This window comes from Dermacentor andersoni, chromosome 3, assembly GCF_023375885.2.
Source record: "Dermacentor andersoni chromosome 3, qqDerAnde1_hic_scaffold, whole genome shotgun sequence".
Taxonomy (NCBI): Eukaryota; Metazoa; Arthropoda; class Arachnida; order Ixodida; family Ixodidae; genus Dermacentor; species Dermacentor andersoni.
In genome coordinates this window covers 112,136,301-112,162,371 of record NC_092816.1, presented here as the reverse complement: position 1 = coordinate 112,162,371, position 26,071 = coordinate 112,136,301, and the positions used below count along the sequence as shown (strand labels likewise).

Here is a 26,071-nt window from a genome sequence, read left to right as displayed (position 1 = left end):
CGCCCCCATCGAAATGCGGCCGCCGTGGCCGGGATTCGATCCCGCGACCTCGTGTTCAGCAGCCTAACACCATAGCCACTGAGCAACCACGGCGGGTCACTTCAATTACAGGCTTGCACGAGAAATGGGCTGGCGACTTGCTGGTCGCGCTGTTGCTTTTTTAGGGTGCTCACGGTACCTAATGTACTAATGAAGAATGTCCCCTAAGGGAACCTCAGAATAGCATCACAGTCAATAACAGAAAAAAGATGAATGCAAGAAAGAGAGCTCACCATGCTACATAAATGACATAAACATAAACATGCTACATAAACTTGTCAGGTGAAAGAAGAAAGGAAAAGTGGGCAGAGATTGGGGAGCACTTCAATAAAGAGGAAATAGGGATGTATGCGGTTACAGAAACGCACCTTAGAGACTCGGAATGGCAGCCAGTGATTGACAATTACGTTTCGGAAGGGCGCGAGAGAACTAAGTCGGAAAGAAACTGAGGGGGAGTCGGAATGCTCATCCATCAGGGAGCCAAATTAAAAAGAGTAAATTCAAAATATCAAGAGCATCTTTGGTAATCAGGTACAATGATTGGGAAAAAAAACTTGGTTGGGCGTTACGCCCCCCCCCCCCCCCCCCTATTTGTGAACCGGAAATAAATGCACACAGAAGAATAAAGAGTTAGTGGAATACATAAGTGCTGATATTAGGGGTTTCGGGAAAGATGCTGAAATTATCCTATTAGGTGACATGAATGCCCATATACAGGATTTGGATGGCTATACCGACAGCAACGGGAAGTAAACGCTAGACCTTTGTGAGCAACATAACCTCGTTATCGCGAATTCAGGGCCTAAGTGTGAAGGGCAGATCACAGAATGGATTCATGATAAGTTGAAACAAATGGTATTTGATGAGGAAGGGCATAGCAGCATAGAGAGTGACCATAAACGCATCATTCTGAGAGTGGGATATGTTGTTGCGAAAGAGAGTAAGGAGTGCAAAATGGCCAGTACCAATTTGAACGCTCAACAAATAAGAAATGTTACTAGAGTCGAGGAAGAACTCGGCAAATGGCCAAGTAAAATTTGGGAATTTAGTGAGCTTCTAAGTGTAATAATGACGGAAAACCCTAAAGCGAAACAACATGTTCGTTCGAAAGCAAAAAAGCAACCGAAGAGCTGGTAGAACAGTGAGATAGGAGAAGCGATCCCTAAAGGAAAGAAAGCATCCCGAAAGCATAGGCAGGCAAAGCAGGCACAGTTGCAGCAGGAAGAAGTAGCCAGAAAATGGGAATTATACTGTGAGAAGAAGACTATGGTTTAAATACTGGTGCAACCAAAGATAAAAGGTGAAAGTGAACGTTGCTCGCCAGAAATACTTGAGAAAGAGAAGGCCGCACCTAGGATATTATGGAACCACATAAATTTACTAGGCAGGAAGTCAACAACAATACAACAACATATCCTAGACGAAGATGGAAAACAAATGGAAGGGAAAGCGGAAATAAATTGCATCCGTAAAATAACAGCCGAATATTTGCAAAGCAATGACGAGGTTCTATTTGAAGAAAAAATAGCATGAAAGAGAACCAGGTGGAAAAGGATCTGGTGCTGACAGATTACAAGCGGAAGAAAGGCGAAGAGAAAATTCCTAAGCCCAGAGTCACAGGACTAGACGAAGTTCCCATTAGGCTGATTAGTGAACTAGGACCAAAAAGTGTGGAAGCTCTCGTGAAATCAGAGGAAGAAGCTATAAAAAGATAGACGAATACCAGACAGCATGGCGACCAAGTAGAAGGCATTTATTTAGAAAGGTAAGGGGGAGAAAGATAGAATTCACTCGTATAGAACGTTGACCATTACATCGGTAATATACAGGCTAGCAAAGCAGGCAATCATATTGAAGCTGCAAGCATGGGCAGAGAATAATGGCATTTTGTGAGAACTTCAGAATGGCTTCTTAATAGGTACGCGTTTGGATGATAACTTATTTGTTCTTACTCAGTGTATTCAAATATCAAGAGTAGAAAGAAGACCGTTTATGTGGCCTTTTAGACTTTACGGGAACCTGTGACAACGTAGACCGCAACATTTTGTGGGATATTCTGGAAGGGGAAACCTTAGGTGACGATTGTCTACAGCTTTTGAGAGAGATTTACCTAGAAAATACCGTTTGCGATGAATGGGAAGGGATGACGAGCGAGGAGAAAATTGATATCAACAAGGGGACCGATGCAGGGGGCCCTTTATCACCACTGCTGTTTATGATTTACATGGTGAGGATGGAGAGGGTGCTAAAAGGAAGTAATATCGGGTTTAATCGCTCATTCAACCAGGCAGGTACAGTAGTAGAGCAGCAGCTTCCAGGTTTATTTAATGCGGATGACGTTGTTTTGCTAGCTAACAAGCAAAGTGATTTGCAACGTCCGGCTAATATCTGTGGACAGGAAGCCAAGAAATTAGGTTCAAAATGTAGTGTTAGAAAACCAGGTTCTATGGTAATCCAAGAAAACAATCAACAGACAGTGGCAATACAGGGCCAGGAAATACCTCGTGTAAGAGAATAAAAATACATTTGTATATGGATAAACGAAGCAAGTAGATATATGAAAACCCAGGAAGGAACCATAACGGTGAAGGGGCAGAATAATGCAGCCGTAATGAAGCACAGAGCGCTATCGGGATACAACAGGCACGAGGTGCTCCGGGGTATGTGGAAAGGTGTCATGGTTCTAGGAATTATTTTTGGAAATGTGGTTTTTTGCTTATAATCAGGGGTGCAATCAGGACTCGATAGAAATCCAAAGGTCAGCAGGACGCCTCGCATTGGTCGCTGACAGCAAGACTACAAATGAAGCTGTGCAGGGTGATATGGGCTGGACTAGTTTTGAAGTGAGGTAAGGTCGCAGTAAAATTGATTATGGAATATGGAAGAATATGGAATATGGAAGAATATGGAATATGGAAGAAAGTGAATGGGCTGGGAGAGTGTTGGGGCATCTGTACAGGAAAAAACATTGATTCACAGTGCTGGAAAAGAACTAGGAAGCTTACCAGCAAGTATGCGGCCTCTGGGGTGGGCAACACAGCAGCAAAGAACGTCAAGCGGAAAGTCAGAGAGGCGGAAATAATGTAATGGGTAGCGGAAATGGAAACGAAACCAGCCATGAGTAACTACTTAAGAGTTCTTAAGAGGAAAAAACGAAATCAGGGAAGAAACAATTTATGATATCTCAAAGGCAAACTCATTACTTTTCGAAGCGAGATCGGGATGCCTTAGAAAACGCAACTATAAAGCAAGAAGAAAGAAGAAGCATGTGCTCGCTGCGGTAAAGCTAGGGAAACTGTGGAGCATGTTTTATAAGAATATGATGACGTCTGCCCAGCGGTCGATTTAGGCACCACGGGCCTCCTTGAAGCCCTTGCGTTCAGCGAGAGCAGTGGAAAAGTAAACATGTCCGCAATAGGCATTAGTAAGAGGCAGTTGGAAGATTTGTGGAAGAAAAGTAGGGGAACCACAAAACAAAACGGAGACGTAAGAAAGCAAAGTTCGCAAAATGGGGTCAGAAAAATTGGTTGTGGAAGTTCATAGTGCTTTCTTAGGTAGGTAGGCTATAAAGCAGTATAATAGCAATAGCTTGGTGGCGCAACCCACCATCGCGTTCCAAAGGGAACGCTAATAGCATCCATCCATCCATCCATCCATCCATCCATCCATTTATCCATCCATCCATCCATCCATCCATCCATCCATCCATCCATCCATCCATCCGTCCGTCCGTCCGTCCGTCCGTCCGTCCGTCCGTCCGTCCATCCATCCATCCATCCACATTTTATCCTGACCACCACACCAAACTTGACGCGCTCACTGACTTATTTTCCTGGTCTTGGCGACCATTGCTGCCTTGCATTTATCTTAAACGTCGGCATTTCTCCCCGAACTTCTATTACCAAGACATTAAGAAATTACAAGAAAAGGGACTATGCAGCAATAAGTAAGGAACTGGAACACTTCATCGATAACTATATGCCTTGCTTTTATGACAGCTCAGTCGATCAGAATCGGAGCCTTTTTAGAGACGAAGTTGTTTCATTGATCGACAGGGACGTACCACTGAAAATTATATCCAAAATGTAGCGAGCGCCATGGTTTACAACAAGCCTAAAAAGACTTCTTCATAAGAAAAAGCACCTCTTCGGTTCTGCAAAGCTTGGCAGCACTGCTTGTCGTTGGCACGCTTCTCACGAAGCTCTTTCCGTATATCGCTCTTCTACCAAAACGCCAGGAGGGGCTATGTCAACGTTACGCCTCCCTCGCTATTGTCTACTGACCCATCCAAGTTTTGGAAAGCGTTAAACCAATGAAGGACACTGTAATAACATTTATTTGATCCGATGGGCGTGCATTGCGCAACGAAGATTGCTGTTCCATTATTAACGACGTTCTTTCGCAATGTTTCTCTGATTCACGAGCGATTTCGGTGCCGCAGCTATGAGACAGCAGGTTTTTTCCAATGAATTTTCTCGTGATTCAATTTGAAGGAGTCATTAACCTAATCCAGAAACTTAGGCTTTCTTCTGCTTGCGGCACTGATGAGATCAACGCGAAATTTCTGAAAAACACTGAAGTGTACTCTTCCATAATTTTGTCACACATTTTCATGCAGTCTCTCCAGTGCTCTACTCTGCCACCTGATTGGAAGGTGGGGAAGGTGATTCCTGTCTTTAAATCCGGTAACCAACACTCTGCTTTAAACTACCGACCAATATACATGCTTGAGCATGTAATCTATTCTAACCTTATAACATTTCTTGAAACCAACTCATTCTTAAGCAGGTTCCAACACGGCTTTCGTAAGCACCACTTGTGTGAAACTCAGCTTCTGTCTCTTACGCATATTGTCATCTTAGCGCTAGGTAATAGAATTCCGGTTGATTGTATGTTTCTAGAGTTCGCAAGAGCCTTTGATAAGGTGTCGTACCAACTATTACTACTGATGCTCAGTACGCTGAACTTCGACCCCAATATTCTCGAACGGATAGAATGCTTTCTGGCTAACCGCACTCAGTACGTAACCGCTAATGATTGTTTCTCACATTCCTGTGCAGTTAAATCTTGTGTTCCCCAAGGCTCAGTTCTAGGTCCTTTGCTCTTTATAATATATATCAATGACCTTCCGCATAACATGAAGTCATCCATAAAACTGTTTGCCCACTATTGCGTCATGTGCCTTAGAATAGCCAACGAAAACGATAACTACCTTCTTCAAGCTGACCTTAATCGCGTCTCTGACTTGTGCAATACTTGGCTAATTACCCTTAATGTAAATGAATGTAAAAGTATGGCAATCTTGCGTTTTTCTAACACTTCTGAACCTTTTACACACACTCTGAACGGAACGAAATTACAAATATCTTGGTGTTTACATATCGAATGATTTATCATGACGCTCTCACATTAACTACATTATTAACAATGCTTCTCGTGTCCTTGGTTACCTTCGCCGAAACTTTCGCCAAGAACCAGCACACCTTAAACTACAGCTATATCAAACATTAATCCGTCCAAAGTTCGAGTAGGTTTCAGCCGTATGGGATCCACTCAATCAACGCTAATTCACACCATAGAATGGGTCCAGAACCGTTCAGCTCGATTTATACTCAATAATTGTCCTCGTGCTGCCTGTGTCACCTTGATGAAATCCACTCTTAACCTTGCAGACCTGGTAATGAGAAGATTTCCCGCCTCTTGCTTTTTCATAATATTTTCTTTCATATTCAAGTACTTAAACAGAACCTCTCAAAACCTGCTTACGTTTCATCACCTGTTGACCACCCCAATAAAGTAGCCATCCCTTTGTGCCGTACTAACCTCTGTTTACATTCCGTTCTTCCGAATACAAGTAGAGGGTGGAATCACCTTGCCCCTCCATCGCTGCCACTGAGGACCAAGCGTTGTTCAGGTCTGCAGTTACTGAATACTTACTGGTGTCGCTGCAAACGGTGTTTTTTTTTCCTGTAAGTTCCATTTATTGCTTTGTTTTGTATAAAATAAATAAATAAATAAATAAATAAGGGTGTGTCTATGCGTGCGCGCGCGCGATGGATTGATGTATGGGTATCTTTGTGGTTACGTAAGTTAAGCACCGCGAAGTTCTAGCGATGCCATTCCTTTTCGCGCTTGGGCAGTGGTTATAGCGACGGTCCGCCCACGTTGTTAACATGATCAGCCGGGCGTCAACAGTGGGTGGTAAGCGCGGCAGTCGAGTGAAAGGCATCGCTACAAAATCGTGTCGTCCTTCACCTGGTTCCTTGTTTGCACCAAAGAAAGCTTGCCGTACACGATGATTATGACGCGTACGTTGTTTCCCAGATGCGAACTAGCACATTTCGTAGGCCTAGTCGCATCCATCGCTTCGCTTGCCTGGAGTCGGCCACGTTGGATTTGGAGAGGGAGGAACCGTTGCTCTCATGCATGAGGGAGGAAACTTTCTCCATTTTAAGATGAACATAGGGGACATCGCCATTTCTACCTTAATAAATGAAGTGTCACTCCATTCTTTCTTAGAGTGTAGGTCAGGTTTTGAGTTGCCTGTGAGCCGATATTGGGTTCAAGCTTTATGTAAGAATTTTTATTTTTACGGAGAAAACCGGCGCCCTTCCTCAAGCTATTGGCCACTCAGAAGACCGACCTTATAGAAGCCGGGACGCTGGCACTTTCATTCGGAGCACATATAAGCTTCGCGTGTTCATCCATAAGTGTATCCCGGGAGAAAACGCCGACGAATTCCACACCCCAGGTAAGAGGCAGAGAAAGTTTTGCTATAAAAAGGAGCTAAGCTGTCTTATTTTGAAATTTATTTCGAGCAGAGATATATCAAAAATTAATGAGCTTAGTTCTCTATGATTCAGCTATTCACTATGGGCCACTGGGTGTTTGCCCATTCTTTGCTAATCTTCTAGAACCTTTATGTGCCAACGTGACACAGGTGGCATAGAATCCCTAAAACGTTTGGATAAATTTCGCAATGCGAACAGTGTATATACAAGTTGTGCCCATCGCGGGGCGTAACCATCACACGAGAATACACATCACTTATATGATGAAATTAGCAATGTTAATTTGAAAGCTGCCTGGAGTTTACTTTTCCAAAATATCTTACTAGTTGAACTACGGGCTCTAAGATGTCGTTGGAAGGAGGGATAATAGGTAAGCGATATTTCCACGTGTTGGACGAGCGCTGTCGTAATAGCACGGTATACTCTGCACAAGGATAACCTTCTCCGTGTGTTGCCTGTTTAAAATGGCCGCATGCAGAATCCATCAGAAACGGTATCTTTATTATAGGAAATGTTACAAGTAAGGGGGGTGGTGTGGTTGAAATAATATGTGGCCTGCAAAGACAAAATTTTTTTCAGAAGTTATTAAACAAACATTTTAGCGAAACCGAACCACATTCCGGATGTCACTCTATTTGTAAACGATGCTTTCCATTATACTGCATCTTGTTTACTCTTTTCTTCTTCATGAGACGTTGGTGCAGTCTGTTTTATTAATATTTGTGCAAGTACCATTCTTGCAGGCGCCGGTCAAACACGTAGCTTCAACATCGGCTTTTCTTCCTTCTAGCACGACCACTAACTGCAAGAGAAAATGAACCAAATTAAGTTCGAGAGAAACGGAAAGGTCAGCTGAAAGAGCTTTGTTTCTGGTGGGCGACTCTACGAGGGTAAGTGGTAAAAGGAAAAAAAAACACACAGAGAGAGAGAAGGCGGATGGCGTTGTTATTATCCAATCTGCTCATAATGAGCTGGCTGGTACTGTAAAAATAAGGCTCCATGCTATCTGAACCCAGGCGGTGCAAACCTTTATTATGATATTGTACTGCACGACTTGAACAAGACCAGAGCTGTGCGCAAAACCAAATTCCTGTGTGGGTTTCACAGCAAAACGTAACGCTGCAGCTCGACTGGATTTAGCTCTCTGTTATAACCTTTATGTTACTCCTACCTTCTTGCACTCAAGCATTGTATATAGCATGCACAGCCTCATAATTAAAACAGCTTCTTAGTTCTATGCCTATCTGAGAGACAGACGCATCAAAGATCACGAAAATATAAGAGAAAGTTCTCACAACCAATCGCAGTACTTGGGATGTGTTTGCGGGGAGTGGTTTTTCATGGACGTCCTGGTTAGTGTCTACTGTATCCTTGTCATACGACCGCCTTAAGGCTTAATCCATGCAGGCGGCAGTGCGGGACGACACTGGCAACATTTACCACCGCAGCAGGGCACTCTCCTAGCAGATCTCGAACATGGATGCGGTAAAACGCAACGCGATAAACAAGACTCGCGGACTGCTGGCTAGACAAAAACGACATAAAGTAGCTATCTGTTCGACGGAAGATATGCAAGGCAAAACGTATTTTCTAATTATTGCTAATTACATTTCAAGGCAAAAATTTTGCATTTAGACACGGGCAGCGTAGCTGGCTGTTCTTTAACACTGAATATTGGCCGCGTCATCAGCCGCGGGCATTCAACTACAGCTTTGGTCGACCGTAGGCCCAGTTTTCGGCTATTCCTCTTCTGGTTACCTAGACACGAATATATTTTGCTTACTTTGTGATTAAGTTTTATTTCGATAAATGTGACGCGCACATTCCCGCCACATTTTCGCCCTGTGTAAAGTGTAAGTGCGATAAGATGCTATTGCGCGCCACGCACCGTAGGCGATGAGTGCGGGGTGACCAGGGAATGATGGTGCACTCATGATGCTAATGATGATGGGCCCAATTTTCGAGGTCACGCGATGTAGCGTGCGCAGGCGTGTGCGCGTCTTCTCGTCCTGCACGGCCCTTGCTACACATAGCTTTCTGCATGGCTGATCGCATACGCGGACAACGCGTCGTATTTACAGCACAGGGAAAGAACAGGCGCTCGAACGACGCACTGTGGCAGCGGGGACGGCATGCCTCATAATTAATCGAGTTTCGCGTTAAAACCGCTCCATAGCAGCTACCCTAAGTGAGGCCGAAAGGCAGGAAACCTTAGCGGTATAGACAAACCTTAGAATTCATTGAACTCTCGTGTGACACAAATACGAGTAACGTCTTGCATTTTCTAATACGTAAAGTTTAGGGATCAGCTCAACAATGCATACCGTGTTGTTTTGAGTCTGAGTGCACCCTAGAAGCAGGGCACGTTGCATGGTTCTCCGCTAGCCTACTGGCAGTAGTCAGAAAGTGAGCTACGTGTTTTTTTTTTAATTTAGAATGTTTGTTGCTAGAGCCTTTTCTTGTAGCTATCAATAGCTTTCGTTCAAAGTTTCTTATCAAAATTTGTGTCACATGCAGGCAGTTGCATCACATGGACGGCATGAGCAGCAGATAATTCCTCCCAGTTCTCGTAGCAGGCATGCTTGGCAGTGGTGGAGGTAGTGCAAAAATAGCACTTGCGCCAGTCAGCAAAGAGCAGTGACGTCATCACCTAGCAGCTACAACGGACAAGTACCTTGCGCCGGGATGCAGCAGCGGCCATGCTACCTGCAAACATATATTTCATATGTTCGGTTTGCCAAAGAACAATGCCCGATTCCAGGCGCAGTAGAATGCCATAACTACCAGTGATCGCGCCCTGCGGCCGCAAGACTACGTCTGCGAAAGTTTAATCGAGCTTGCGCGAGCAAGAATTGGACACCTTTGCACAAAGGCGCGGTATTCAAGAGCGCCACTGAACAAACAGTTTGATCTTATTAAAAGGCGCCTACTGCCTATATATTTAGCAGCTCCTCAAGCTTCGACCCATGCCTTTTGTCTACATTCACTCAAGTCCGTTCAAGCAGCGCAGACCCTTGGTGTCATGGTGAGAAAAAAAATGAAAGAGCAGAGGAGAAAAACGGAAAGCGGCAGGGGCGCATACCAAGCGGGAGCTCTTTCGCTAAAGCCTAAGGCCAAGTGTAGTCAGCGGTAGACCAAAGACCGCGTGGTGTAGGCTTTGGGGGTCGTGGTCTCGGAGTATGGCGGAGCTTCCTTGACGAGAGTTGCTTCTTTCGTAAAGACTACGAGGCTCAGAGGTTGGATAAACAGAACAGGGGGTTTATTAACATAGGAAAGGCAAACTTATTTACATAAAACAAGGGGAACTCGTACTGGCCGGAGCACGGAGCTCCATGCATCGTTCTTGTAGCATGAACTACAGGTCAGACCAGACTTCATTTTTCGGAGAGCACACCAGCACACACCAGCATGACTGAATTCAAGCACCCCAGATGAACCGAAAGACTCTGCCTATGGGGCTATGCCCTTTTTCCCTCCCTTGATCCCTATGTCAAGAAAATCTGCGGTGGCACGTTCCTCCAAAGCGTAGCGCCCAATGTCATCAAGGGCCCCACCTTGTGAGCAAGGGTGCGCATAATCACTCCGATACCTTAGTTGTTTGACCACAATTGGAGAACACCCTCGGGCGCACACGGCTTAGTGACCCAGAGAGAGGATGGGGCATGCGAAAATAGGAGAGTTCACGCCTGTCTCAATTGATGCATCTCGGCTCATACAATGACCCAGCCATCATCTGTTTCTTCGGACGCTGGTTTGACCGGCCAGCAGCAGCCGTAACGAAACGGCGCCGAATGCACATTCCAGGCAGTTTCTTTGTGCCAACGTCGGGGTCGGCGGCCCGATGGCATTTATAAATCGCGTCGTATTTCGTCAGATGTCACACCATTCATCAACCACGCCGTATTTCCTCAGTAACCACACCATGGTGTGGCTACTGGTATGAATGGCGAAACTTAATGTTAACTTCGTCTCAGGAAATCGAAGAGAGGTTGCAAGGTTGCTGCCCCAGCCGGCCGATCGTAACAGTAGCCAATGAAAGACTCTGCTTGAAGACAGGGGATCAGCATAACCTCGATACTGCGGCGAGGCAAGCGGGTGACTTATGTTTAAGCATCAACCAGGGGCAGTTAAGTGTCAGTGGAAAATGGAAAAGGTGCATCTGGCGCTCATAATTCAAAACGCACTGGGGTTTGTCAAGTCAAGGAATAATTTCGAGTTCTTTGAATGCCAATGTATCGCCGGCATTCCCGATAATATGCTAGTATGCCAACTGGGTACAAAAAATTGTGCGAGAAACATTGCCATTGCTCACATGGAAACAGTAACGAATCCAACTTTCGTGGAAATGGATGAGTTCCCGTTATGTTTTAAAAAATAACTGCCTGTCGATGGGAACATGCGAACCAGATCGGTGATTACGGTGAAAGCAGTAACTTCAAAGAAGCTAAAAAGAGCTTGCAAATTCAAGAGTTGACCAAGAAGCAGCAGGAACCTAATGAATTTGCGCGGGATTAGTGAAAAACACTAACCACACACAAATTGTCAGATTCATTAAAAACTTTATATTCTCTTCTCCCAACACATTTACGTGTCGTCCGTTTAATGTGGGTGCCAGGTCACAAAGGCCTAGCCTTCAACGAATATGCAGATCACTCGCCGTAGCATCACACAATGGTCCTATAATCCCCATTTTACCTTCGTCAGCTCTCATCACTGAGGCGCCGATTCAGAAAATATACTACTACAAATAAGTTCGCTCAATTACCATTGGCAAAAGCTGATTTCCTGCATCTCAGATTTTCTTGGAACAGAAAATGTTGCTCCTCTAAAAAAATTTAGGTAACTATTACAAGACTACGGTGCCGAGCCCGTCTATAGAACTTTTACTTCCACGGGTCTGATCTGGCTATATCGCCCTTGTGCCCTTTATGCAATGAGATTGAATCTCAGCAACACTTCTTTTTGACATGCCGCTGTTTTATTATTGAACGGAAAAAATTTTTCGAACAACCCTTCCAAAAGCTTGGCTTGAATTTGAGTCTTGCTATAACTGTTTCCTTTGGGGCTACCACACTGTATATTAGTATAGTCACAGGAACGTTTGTGAAGCCCTCTGCATCTTCCTACGTTAGACAAAACGAATTGCATGTTAGAAGTCTTCGAAACTCTTTTAATTTGCACAAGTATCACAAGGATATCACGTTCCTTGACCCGCGGTGCGATACGATGCTGCTGATGATGATGATCATCATTTATTTGCATCCCCTTTGAAACGAGACCGTAACAAATAGTCACTTAGCTTGCTGGAGTTGACTAAGTCCTGCCACATGCAACTGCTACATGGAACTGTTACCTGTAACTGCCACATCTCGGGACACTTGGTGGAATTGAGCTCTACTGCAACGCAAAATTGGCACGAATAGACGCTACGCGGCACGCAGGTCAAGTTGTGACAAGTGACGCTATATGATGCCAATTATTCTGATCATGATGATCGATTGGCATTTCCTTTGAAAGGGACCGGTGACAAACAGTCACCTAGCCCGCTTGATTTATTCAGGCGTGCTGTACATGTTTTTCTTTCCAGAATTTTTGCACACATCTGCTTAATATTATTTTTCCTTCCACAAACCTTCCTGTACCGCTACCTACTAAGTGCTACATGGCGTGCCACCTGGTGTAATAATATGCAACTGCAATGCAAAGTGCGCACATATCGACGCTACGCGGCGCGCATCACGCATCGCGTGCCAAGTGGCAGGATACGATGCTGATGATGATATATTGACATGTCCTTCGAAAAGGGGCAGTGACAAGTAGTCACCTAACCAGCTTGAATTATTAAGGTGTACTGTGCATGCCCTTCGTTCTAGCATTTTTGTATGCATCTTATTAATATTCTTTTACTTCCACAAAAACACTCTGCGTACCTTGTGCAACTGCCTATAAACTGCTACATCGTGCCACCTGATGTAATAATACGCAACTGCAATGCGATGTGTGCATGTATCGCCGCTGTGCGGCGTGACAAGTGGCAAGATGCGAAGGAAATGATTATGATGGTGATGATGATGATAATGGGGCCTATGCTTTAATGGCATTCCCTTTGAAACTTCGCTGTGACAAACAGTTATTTAAGAAAGCCTGCTTGATTTAATCAGGTATGCCATACATATTTATCATTGTAGGGCATTTTATACATCTCCCTAAATCTTCTTTTTCCTCTTCAAGACTTGTCTATTTTCCTTGTATCGCTGCCTTTGCAGCTGCTATATGACGTGCCAGCTGGTGTATTATCACCAAGAGCAACGCAAAGTGTGCCCGTATTGACGCTACGTGGCGCGGATCTCACATCGCGTGTCTATTGGAAGAATCAAGAGGCCTTCGTGAAACGGTCGAAGAGAGGGGCCTGCGCCAATGGGATCCCAGACTACGGATCCCACTGGCTGACACTCTCATTTCAAAGACTCAACAAATGTTTTATTCTCTCTCTCTCTCTCTCTTGGTGCTAGGACGCATGTGTAGGGCATTTTTCCGCTACAAGCGCTGGCGTGGCTCAGTGATACAGTAGGTGACTCCCGCGCAGCTGGTCAGGGTATTGATGCCAGAGAGAACTAGTACTTGTTTCTCGCATTCTAGGCGCTAGCTGCGACTGACGCCGGCGGCGGCGGACACCATCGCCAACAAAAATGGTTGTTAGAAATAGTGCATAACAGTTAACGCTGTAAAATTCAGCGTCACTCCCGAGATATAAAAGTACGAGTACGAGATATAAAAGTACTCCGATTACTGACTGCAGACTTCCTGGGGCCATGTTATTTAACGTTGCCTACGCATTCCAAGATCAGCGAGCGCAAAGTATAGCCGAACTTGCTAATTTCTTGGAGCTAATACCACAACAGTTTTTATGCGAAGCATATTACTAGAGCTCAACCCAGCTCCTCAGGCGCGGCGGTGTCGCCTTCAATGACTTTTGACCCCATGCCATACCACGTGACACCGTGACGTCACGACAGAGAAGAAACGGGGCTCCATCTCGTGCCGTCGCCCGCGGCTCAGCTGCGCTTGTTTCTAGGTGGCTTTGGCTCAACTCTTGCAAGAAGGGCTGGGTGGGAATCGAACCAGGGTCTGCGGAGTGTGAGACGGAGACGCTACCACTGAGCCACGAGTACGATGCTTCAAAGCGGTACAAAAGGGCCTTTAGTGAATGCGGTGTTGCCTTAGAAACTAGCTGTTTCTAAGGCTCAGGCGTGCGTCGCTTGCACAGGCGCACATTTCGTTGCCGCGCCGAACGCTGCGTTGCTCGACGCTCACCGCGTCCAATGCGCGGCGCGTAGTCGCTGCGCCGTAGCCCATTGTCTTACACCCCTTGGCGGGTCGACGGGAACGCTGTCGCGTTCCACTCTTGAAGGCGAAGCAGAGTAACGCATGAATTGTTTCTTTGTCTAGCCGAACCAAATATAGCCAAGCAACAGCAGTTCACCAGGCTAAACAGTGGTTCAACAACTAAAATAAAGGCTAGTATGCTTCGCATCCTGGGCTTAACCTTAGCTAAGCCACAGCCATTTTTTCTTCATGGAATACAAGGAATACAGAACATATGTGACGATACTGAAGTATTGCCTTTCTAAATTGGATATACGGCATAATTAGAATATTTCTTGCTCTTATAATACGTATAATTCTAAATGCTTGTAATAGCAATGTTTTGCTTTAGGTAATAGTAGTGAGTGCTCCTTATAGGAATTTTACAAAGCATATTGGTGGCAGTAAATTTTAATTGCTTGCCATTTCACTTTCAGCGGACGCTGATTCGCTGACCCTGCAGGCATAACGCCTGTCACTCCACTGAAATGCAATTTCAGACGCCACATCAAGCAAATGTGAAAGTATCCTCAACCGAGAGTACGGGCGAGAATTTTTGAACGAGAATAAGGCTCCAATAGCGTTGATTCCCTTATTCAGACTTCTCGTCATTCGGCCTCTCCGACAGAAGGTGCTGTGCAGTCATTGCAACGCAAAAGTTTATTATTTGTTAATCGCGTTCAGTCATGCAGTCAGAGCACCGGTGCTTACACTGTCGTTTGGAGCTGATGAGAAACCGGTGCAAACGTGAAATGCCGGCACAGATGGCTGGTGGCCTCGTGTGCGCTGTGTTGCCAAGCGCCTACTGTTGTACGTAGCGTAGTCTCATTTCCTAGTCGTGGTGAAGCATGGGTCAGCACATAGTGTTTGTTCTTCTCCACTGAAGCATTATACTACGGCAGCGTTCTGACAGCGAGTGTTTGCGATCATCGAGTGAGATTTGTTCATTTTATTGGTATATCAATTCTATTGACACTTGAAATGAACTTTAGACGGCAGCACCGCCAAGAGGCTGCGCATATATTTAGGTATATGAATCCCATGTGTTTATGGCATGCAGCACGTGCAAGTTATGTGCTAGACATTCTAGCACCAAAATTGCTCAAGCCAGGTGTTTCCGTTCTTTATTGAATATTCTTCAAATTTTTTGAGGAAGGTAGCCAACAAACTAATGTCAAGAAACGTAACATTTACGGAGCATGGCCTTTATCTTAAATTGTCTTAAGGTAATAAATAACCAAAGGTAAACGCAATACCAATGCTAAAATCTCACAGTTGTGTAATTTTACTGTTGCATCTTTTGACTGGCCTTCTAGTGGCACCTGTGCGATGCCATTACACATCCTACAGGGCGTGTTAAAGCTTTAAAGGGGTACTGCAACACTCTGTGAGCATGGTAAATAAATCATACTATACTCTATCTCAGTAGTACTGTGGAAGCTATGTGATATTTTAGCGAATAGGAAGGCTGTTCGCCCCTCAATATGTGTTCATACGGGCCACGTCGTCTGCTCAGCGTCTGCTCTGCCATCCTACAGGTTGGTGGATTTACGCAAGAAATGTTTTGACGTTGTAACCATAAGCTGCGTTTATTTGAAGGCGACAGCAGGGCGCCGCCTCATCTGTACGCTTTCTCGGCAGTTCTCAGGCGTAAAAATTTTCATCAGCGTCGCGTCGTACACCATAGAAACAGTTGCACCCTTTGGGGTGTATATTTGCCACAAAACAATAATCGTCATCTGCCTTGCCCGCATTTACATTCTTTAATGCTGCGAGCCCGGTACTTCCAATTCACGAACGGCATGCGCGTTATCACCATGACAGAGCATCTTGAAAAGAAAGTAACAAGCGCCACGTTTTCAAGAAAGGAAACGCGGGCAAGACAGATGACAATTATTGTTGTGTGGCAAATATGCACCCCAAAGGGTGGAAACGTTTTTTAGGGTGTATGCTCCGCGTATATTTGGCGTTTGCACGCCACCGTCATCCCGCATCATACTATACTCGATCTCACATGTAACTTGTAGCACTGCCTCAGGTGCGAGCTGTACACTGGGAACATCCTGCGCTGCGGAAAAAAGCTCCGGGCGTAATTTTCCTAATATAGGCTGGATTAAATTAACCTTTCGGTGGTCGCAGTTTTTGTAACCGTCCGTGGACAAAATTATAATCATCAGCAATGTATCATACCGGCTTAAGCAAGCAAAAATGCATTGGTTCACCCCCTCGTAAAGCAGAAGCTACAAGCACTTAGCAATGTGAAGCGAACAGTGCATAAATTGATTTGAATCACGCAATACAACCTACAGAACAGTGTACGTTTGAATACAGAACAAGCTCAAAACAAGCAACTATCATCATCAGCAATGCCGTATAACCCGTAAGCAAGCAAAATGCAATGCCTCTTGATCGACTAAGCAAGCAAAACGTACAATGTCTCGCGTCCCGTAAGGCAGATGCTACAAGCGCTCAGTAAACTGAAGAGAGCAGTGCATTTATTCATTGAAATCACCCACACAACACACAGTACAGTATACGTTTCAATAAACAACAAGCTCAAAACAAGCATGCGAACCATCCATAAAGCATTGCATACTGCCCTCGGCAGTTGTAGTGGTGGTTACTGAACAGCATCGCTGGACCTCCATTTGGAGGGCCGGAATGGCGAGTTATTTTTTATACGTTACAACGCTACGTTCCATGTAAGGCTCTTTACCCATAAACGTGTTATACTGCGAATAACTGTGGTGGTTACCAATGGTAAACTTAATAGTCACCTATAACCACGATTACGTAGCAACATGGCAGCGTCCATGCAGCCGAGGCCGCCTGCTTTGAACTTCCGCTGATTGCTGGCTCTCCGCCCTTGGAGCTACAAGTAAATATTAAAGCTCATCATCACTTAAACTCATATCACGCTTTCAGCAAAGCATGAGCTATGTCTTCAGTTTTGAAATCAGCTGGTCGTTTTGACGGTGCTGCGAATACAGATGCGGCGCGCAGTCGTACAAGTGGTCGTACAAGTAGTAGCGGATTGGCCAAAAACATTAGCATTAGAATTGGCGGTCTGGGCTGTGATAGCTCTGCCATGTAGCTACGTAGTCTACGTTAGGTGGCTATTACGCTTAGCCGCGTTAAACGTAGCACTCATTTTGCCGCTTTCGACGCATATGCGCGAAAGACCGAACAGGTTAGGTATCACTGAAATGAGGTGCATTAGCGCAAGCTCTTGGGCCAGTTCGTGCATAAGGAACTTGAAAAAAGGGGTACCAGCGAAACATAAAGCACGTGCACACAAGGAAAATGCGTTAAACACGACCGGACGGACGTCAGACACAGACCAGCGTCCGTCCATTCTTAACGCATTTTCCTTGTGTGCGCGTGCTTCGTACTTCGCTGGTACCCCGTTTTTCCAGTATCCCTGAAATGCATGAACTAGCGAGCCAAAATAAAGCTATCTAATCTCGCCAATATTTAAACAGTTACGCACGAATCTATATTACGCGGAGTAGTCATCTTGGCTGTGTACGCATCGTACCCTCGGCCTTGTGCATGTTGCCTGTGAGGTGGAGCATAGTGCGAGGGAATGCTTCCGTGAACACTGGGGAGCGTACAATATCGCTCTAAAGATCGGCAATGCTCACCTGTGACTCCGCCAAACCAGTGTCATAGAAAGTTCATACGACGCCATGGCGCCCCAGTACGACTATCATCACGATTAATATTCAATTTATCAACGACCACAAAAGCTTCTGCAAGGGTAAAAGCGTTCATGGTACCCTATGCATTAAAAAGATACAAAATACAACTGCGTTTAAGGCGTCGACATCGAAAATATGGAGACGCTTAAGCTTCGCCTTTAAGGGTACATCGCGATTACATTCAAATATCACTGGCTCCTTCTCACGTTTCACAACAACCGTAGCTTAGGTAACCGTATATTTACTTGGAACACTGGAGGCGAAGGTTATGCACGAAGGTGAGCATTCTGGTTCTTTCTTTTCTTTCTCCCGCATGGCCTCAGGCGCCGCTGCCACGGATGAATTGATCGATGCTAAGAACGTCCCCTTTCGAACGGGGCGGTGGGTTGCGCTACCAGTCTCTTGCTATTAAACTGCCTAATGTGTGCTAATAAACTGTCTAAAAAATAAAAAAATAAAACCACTATTAACTCCCACAACAAAATTGCCTTACCCCCTATTGCGAACTTTGCTTTTGTACATCTCCGTTTTTTGTCGTTTCCCTACTTTTCTTCCGCCAATCGTCTAATCGCCTCTTACTAATCTCTATTGCGGACATGTTTAATTTTCCCCTGCTTTCGCTGAACCCAAGGGCTTCAAGGAGGTCAGTGGTGCCTAAATCAACCGCTGGGCAGCTCTCTAAATCGACCGCTGGGCGGATATGCGGAGGTTAGCGTCATCTGGTGGCGTTCAAGGAACCGAGCGCCACTCTGAGGTTGGTAGAAACACGTCGCGTGTCGGTTGCCGTTCTGTGCTCGGTAGAAACTCGGCACACGCCATGCGCAGCGGTGTGACCGGTAGAGTGTTTTCACTTACGCTCAATGCCGTCGTTTCTGTGCTCACTCTGTAGTTAAAGCTGTCGCTTGGAAACTTGGGAGGCGCTTAAGCGACGCCTTTAAGCGTACAAAACGATAGCATTCATACATCCGCGACAGCTTCTCACACTTTCCGGCAACTGCAGCTTATCTAACCGCAATGTTTACAGGGAAACGCTGGCGGCGAACGCAATGAACGAAGGAGAGCGTTCTGGGTCTCTTTGTTCTGTCCCCCGTATGGCCGGCGCTGTTGATAGCGGCGTACCCTATACACGAATGCGAGAATTCTGGTGCTTTATATAAATGCGTAAGCATTTCTATGGTTACCAAACGAGAAAGCTGTCCGTGCGTCCCTCATTCGCGTAAGACGATCGCTTTAAAGGTAGGGCTAGCCAGCTGTGGAAAAAGACGACGATGATTGCGCGAGCAGCGGCACGAGTGCATCTCTGTGACCACGTGACGTGCACAATCAGGCACGCACGAGCACTGTAGAACAGCCACGGCTACGGATCGGAACCTCATCAGCGCACCTGACGCCGCCACCTGCATTAGTGTGCTTGCCTCATCAGTTCATTATAGAGAAAGAAATTCAAGAAGAGGGGACACTCGGCGAAAACTGGCAACAGGAAACACGTCACGGCTAATGTTAATTCCATCTGTTAATTGACGCGAGCACAGGAAAGAAGGAATGTCAAATGAACTTACAGACAACGTTTCATATTTACATTTTTTTTCGCTTGAACTAAGAGTTTTGCGTATAAATAAACTTATACTTTGCGTCTTTTTTCTTGAGTTACCTAGTCGCAAGCTAACGGCACGCCAGGCGCGACAGATTGCGTCATGTGCCAGTCACCCCACTGAAGCCTGGGGAAGGTTATGGAACACGTAATTCTTCACAGGCTAAACGAGTATACTGAAAGCAATGGGCTGCTGCCCCATACGTTGATAGGCTTCAGATCAAATCTGTCAACTCAAGAAATTATGTGGCAAATTCAGCAAGATATCCTACACCCGGGTCCTATAAAAGCCACCCGTACAATTCTAGGGCTGGACGTAAGTGAAGCGTTTGACAATGTGTCACATGCTTCAATACTCACAAATCTAGCCCAAATGAATGTCGGGAAGCGCACTTATAGCTATATTACAAGCTTTCTCAAGGATCGCACTGCAGAAATACAATTTGGGGACATTAAAAGCGGACAATTTCGATTAGGTACAAGGGGCACCCCTCAGGGCGCGGTCTTCTCCCCCTTCCTTTTTAATGTGACTATGCGAAACCTGCCTCCATTACTGAAAAGGATCCCGTATATCAAACACTCCATTTATGCCGATGATATCACCATCTGGACCAATAGCGGTTCCGATGGAGAAATCACGGAAGCATTACAAGCGGCCGCGGATACCGTACAAAATTTTGTACGACGGAATGGTCTAGCGTGCTCGCCGACAAAATCGGAGCTTCTCGTCATCCGTGATCAATCAACCAAACACGCCACCGAAAGGGACGTCACCTCACCTATACGAGTCAGTATGGAAGATGGCCCAGTTCCGCCCTACTGACTATAAGAGTTCTGGGCATGCTAATTCAACATAAAACACAATTCTGAGGCGATTGCCCGATCACAGACGACAGCCCGCCAAATATGTGGCCTAATCAGACGAGTAGCCACACGACACCGCGCTATGAAGGAGGCTGATATCTGCCATCTGACGCAGGCTTTCCTCATCAGTCGAATCGTGTATTCCTGCCATTGCTACCACCTACGCCTTTCTGACAAGAAAAAGGTTAACAGCGTCATTCCCACAGCTTATAAAGCTGCACTTGGTCTCCCGAGGTACGCGAACACTGAACGATTACTTGAGCAAGGTATATACAATACCCTAGACGAACTCGTGGAGGCCCATAAAACAGTCCAAAGTGAACGCCTCTCCAACACCGCAGCTGGCAGGGTCATTCTAAGTAAACTCGGGCTGAATCCCGTTATGAATTCAGCAGGAAGAACAACATTACTCTGTGCGGTCAAACACCGTTTGGTCATAAAACCTTTACCCAAGAACATTCTCCCTGGGAGACACGACAAGAGGCGGTCTGCCAGAGCCAAGGCCCTTCAAGAAAGGTACAAAAGCAACCAGCACACCGCTTATGTCGATGCAGCAAAGCAAAATCACCAAAGTTACATAGTGAGCGTCGTGACCGGAGAGGGAAGTATCCTCAACGCCGCGACCATAAAAACAGTGTCCACCGTGGAAGCGGAAGAGACTGCCATTGCTTTGGCCATCATGAATCCCTCCGTGCAAACTATCATGAGCGACTCAAAAAGGGCAATATTCAACTTTTCGAGAGGCAGCATAGGCGTCTGTGCAGCGCGAGTCCTACGGGACTTCACAAATGCAAATACTGTAGAACTCGTATGGGTCCCTGCCCATTCGGGGAGTCAAGGGAATGAGGAGGCGCACTGGGTAGCCCGAGGTCTAATCAACCGGGACGTGTGCCCCTCAGACTCGGATCCCATGGATGAGGCACCGACGACATACCACGAGATAACAAACTACTACAAGCAAGAAAGGCGAATCTACCCGCCTCCCAACGCAAGCCTCACGCGAGCGCAAGCCTCAATCCTGCGTCGAATCCAAACTAAGTCGTTTCCCAGCCCACATTGGCTGGCCATAATTACCAACGGGCAATGGAACCCAATATGTAAAAATTGCACAAATCAAACATTGGCTACCCAAAATCACATTCTTTGGGGGTGCGAGGGCTTGCCCCCTCCCAGGTCGCTCCTGCCAGCTCCCTCACAACAGACGTGGGAGGAGCTGCTCAGAACGCCGGATGAAAAATGGCCAGGCTTAGCTTGGTTAAGCCAAGAATGCATTGCATTTTGCGCGCGAGTTGGGGCCCAGCTTTTCCTCCGGCTGTCGTGACGTCACGTCACGTGGTTGCGCTAAAGGTCAATGGTGGTTGCCCGGCCGCGCCCAAGGGCTGAACTGAGTGATTGCAATATGAGACGCATAAAACTACAAAAAGCCCTCGTTGCCTGGGCCGAAAGGGTCGCTCCTCGTGAGGGGCCATCCTAAGACTCGGGCCTGCCAGATGACTGAGCAGAATATCAATAAAGTTGTTACCACCACCACTGAAACCAGCGAGGCCGCTGGGCATGTGAAGTTCGCCTGTTCGGCGACGTGTCTCTCTTGCGTGTAGTGTCTTTGTTGGGCCCCCAGCGTTTTCTTGCGTTCCTTCTTCACTTCGACACCCCACCATTGCATTATTGCACTGTGGCAAGGTGAGAAATTTTCTTTGACACTCTGCGACGCATTTCAAGCAATTTTGGCTTTTACGGCACGGAAGTGACGCTTGTGACGCAGTTAGCGAAAAACAACTCGGCCGTCCTGGTGGGTAATTTGAGTTATTGAATCGTACTGGGAGATGCTTGCAGCGCTTGCTATGAGCCCCAACATTATAAAAACATATTCCGGTAGTTTTCGGGCCTGCTCACCACACCCGGCTTTGTGACGCAGTTACCGAAAAGCACCTCGGCCGTGTGACGCAGTTTGGAGTCTACTGAAGCTTACCGGGACATGTTTTGGAGCTCTCTCTGACCCACAACATTATTGTGACTAATCTCGTTACTTTCTTTTGGGGTACTTTTCACACACAGTGGCCACCCTTGGCGTTGTGACGCAGTTAGCGAAAAGTCGCTCAGCCGTGTGTCGAAGTTAGTTTCGCGTTTACTGAATCTTAGTAGGAGAAGTTCGTGACGCATTATGTGACCCCCAAAATTATTGTAATTAATTTCGTTATTCTTGGAATGCTTTTGAGGCACACTCGCCCCGCCTGGGGTTGTGACGCTGCAAAAAAGGAAGGCGGTCATGGTGTCGGTTAGTTTGGCGTGTAATAAATCTTCGACAAGTTTGTGACGCTTTCTATGGCCCCGCAACATATACCTTCTTTCGGTACTCACGTTAGTCGAAGATCCTACGAGCGATTTCCAAGAGTGATAAAACTGTAGTGTTTTGCTTGCGCCGGCACACGCACAAAAGATAACCCCGAGGAGCTCAAATACCAAGAACTCAAAAATGCTTTCTTCTAAAAGACGGAACTCGTAGTTTCGCGTTGGAAGTGAACGAACGTGTCGTCGGCGCGCTCCGCAGCCACCGAGACGACGCGACCTTCACCGACCGCCCTTGCTCGGGCCGCTTTCGCCGGGAGTCATATGGGAAGCGGCTTTCTCGCCGTTTCCCACCCACCTCTCGATGGCTCTTATAAATCGACCCCCCGACGCAACTGCACGTCCCGGATCCTCGCGGATGACGGACACGTGCTGCCAGGACCTTGACAACATGGATTTTCAAGACTCTGCTGCTCACCACCTCACGACACCAAAAGGAACCAGCGACCAGCACGCCGGGACAGAGAGCCAAAATCAAACAGACGGGGATTGGCAGACGGTCCTCACGCTTCGGCAGAAAAAAAAAAGACAATGCGAAAGCGAAGCAGACTAGAGCACTGGCATATTCGGGGACCATGAAGAATCAACAAGTTTGCAATGTCAAGCAACCAGAAAATCTAAACACAAAGCAGCATACAGGCGGTTACCCCCCCCCCCCCCCCCCCCTGCCGAAGGATCATTTCAAGATAATGGTGCGACCGCATCAAGGGCTACCGGTCACGAACGTGACTAGTCCACTACTCGCGGATGCCGTGATTGCTGCATGGAACGGGCAAATATCAGGTGAGCTATGCCTGCTCAGAATCAAGCCGGGCTCCAACACCTTTATCGTGTCTACACCGCACCAGACAGTGATGGACTGCGTTAGAAGTATTACAATGCTAAACATCAAGGGCCTGCCTCACTCGGTCAACGCCTACGTTGCGACAAGTGACGGTACAACCAAGGGTGTCATTTACGGCTTAGACCCACACACGACGTCTGAAACGCTAAAAGCGAATGTACGCATACGCACGCAAGGGGCTGAAATTCTCCAAGCGCGCATGTTCCGTAACACTAAAACGGCCGTTATCGCCCTGTTTGGGAGTATTACGCTGCGGTACGTCCACTACAACGGCGGAGAACTTGCTTGCTATCGCTACAAAATTACCACTCATGTGTGCAAAGAGTGTCATCAAAGGGGTCACTGATCGGACGTCTGTCCCCAGCCGCACACTACAGTATATCGTACATGTGGACAACGGGACCCTGTAGCCGGACACGAGTGCGCTCCCAAATGTGCAGCCTGTGGGGAGGGTCAAATGACAGGAGATAGTTGTTGTAAGAAACATCTCAAACCCCAAAGCAAAAGAATGCCGAGAACTGGCGTTCAATGGTCTACCCGGTAGGACAGCTCAACGAAGCCACCTCAGCGCCTATGTTGGTTGAGTTCCGATGATGGAGAATCCGCATCGGATCCCTCGGCGGAGGTATCAGGGAGTCGCCGTCGATCCAGGTCAAGATCGCGGACCCGAAAGAAGTCCAATGCCAAAAACCCACCTTATTCCAAATCTTCAAAGTCGCCTAAATGCCTCTCGGCACTGTGACCAAGCAAGCGCCACAAGATAACATGGTAAGCTGGGCACGAGTCGTTTATCTTACTGCTCCTGTAACAGAAAATCCCGAATATCAGAAGATCATTAACTAAAGCAAGCTTCTCCGCGAGAGGTTGGCTGAAATTAAGCGAGAGTTGCCTCCCTCAAAGCTAGTCCCTGTACCGAACCGAACAAAACAGCATATACTAAAGCAGCAGGCATACCTCCCGAGGTTATAACGACGCCGAATTCTATTGAAGTCACACTCCAACAAGTTTTGCATCAATTACAAAGTATGCAAAATTTTCAGCAGCAGATGTACACAGAATTTCAAAGCCTAAAAACTTACGTCGATGAATCCGTGGCCAGTGTAAAGAGCGCGGTTCGTAAGCGAGTCAGCATTAGCCCCAGTGCTCAATCTAACCGCCATCGGCGACCCATACCGACCTCGGACAGCGAAAACACTACTCATGGCGAGTAGAACGCGAGCACATCACGAATATCTCGAAATTTTGCAATGGAACTGCCGCACCTACCACAAACGGGCGGCAGCTGTGCAGCAATAAATAAACACGGTGCCAGTCAAACCTGATGTAATTTGTTTGCAAGAGATCGGTAACAACCGGTCAGATTGACTGGCTACTACACGATATCCCACCCAGACTACCCTAAGGTCGCGACGATGATGCTCAAAGACATAGCAACCAGTGTAGAATATCTGGCGGCTAGCAGCATCAACCACCAAATCGTAACAATACTACCGCAGAAGCTTAGCAAAGCAAGGAGGGCTGGTTTTGAGGCCCACATTCGGTACGTCATGCGTCACTCCGGCACCCATTATAGATTACTGCTTCTTGGGGACATCAATGCCTCTCACACCAGCTGGGGTTACCGAACAGAAACCCCCAAAGGCCGGGAGCTCGAGCGAGCGGCTGAAGCTTATAATCTCCAACTCATCATTCTCCCTCAAAACCCGACGAGATTAGGTAACAGTGTCAGTGCAGACACCTTTCCAGATCTCACATTCACAAATAATGTCGACGAGGTATTCTGAAGAGAATCTAGGAGAGAATCTAGGCAGTTACTATTTCATCATAAGCGTGTCGGTAGGCTCCCCGAAAATTCGGCGACCCTGCGGCCAGGTTGTAATCATGAACTGGGTAAATTATCGCAAAATCCCCATGCCGGAGATATCACCTGAGAACGCTGAAGGGTGGGCAACGCACATACGAGATGCTCCTAAAGCAACACCTAAGCGGCTAGCGCCCACAGCGGAAACACCGGTAGTTGACAACCATGTGCTACATGTGTGGAAGCCAGAAGGGCCTAACTAAAGAATGAAAAAAAAAACAGCGACCTAATTGCAAACTGCGCAACAGAATTGCTGAAATATCCGAGCGGGCAAACGCTTACGCCCAGCAGTTAGAGGCAGCGAGTTGGGCGAGTTGTTGCGACTCACTTCGCGAAACGTTACACACCTCCAAGACATGGGCGATACTTCGCAGCATAATAGAACCAGGAAAAACCAAACCGGCCAATAACCGCACCCTTCAAAAAGTTGCCGGAGAATTTTCGGATGAGATCAGGCCCCCCTCACTAAGCTTAAAGAGAAGTACGTAGGAGCAGCAATCACTCCCCCATGCACTTTGCCATACTAGACGCCCCGACAACTAAGGCAGAACTCTTCGCGGCAGCGCAAGCTGCGAAGAGAAATACTGCTCCAGGACAAGATCAGCTCACAAATGCTGATCCGGAACCTGAGCGACGAGCACCTAGAACAGCTTACTCGGTATTTCAATG

The 26,071-nt window shown here is 46.6% G+C and overlaps 1 long non-coding RNA gene across 1 annotated transcript in view; it reads right to left on the bottom strand.

The window, feature by feature from the left end:
- Window positions 1–7,305: 7,305 nt before the first annotated feature.
- LOC129386324 (uncharacterized) overlaps window positions 7,306–26,071 on the bottom strand; it is a 74,165-nt gene continuing 55,399 nt past the window's right edge. Inside the window, exon 5 of the long non-coding RNA XR_008613748.2 lies at window positions 7,306–7,632. This is a non-coding gene — a long non-coding RNA (uncharacterized lncRNA). The remainder of the gene's footprint in view (window positions 7,633–26,071) is intronic.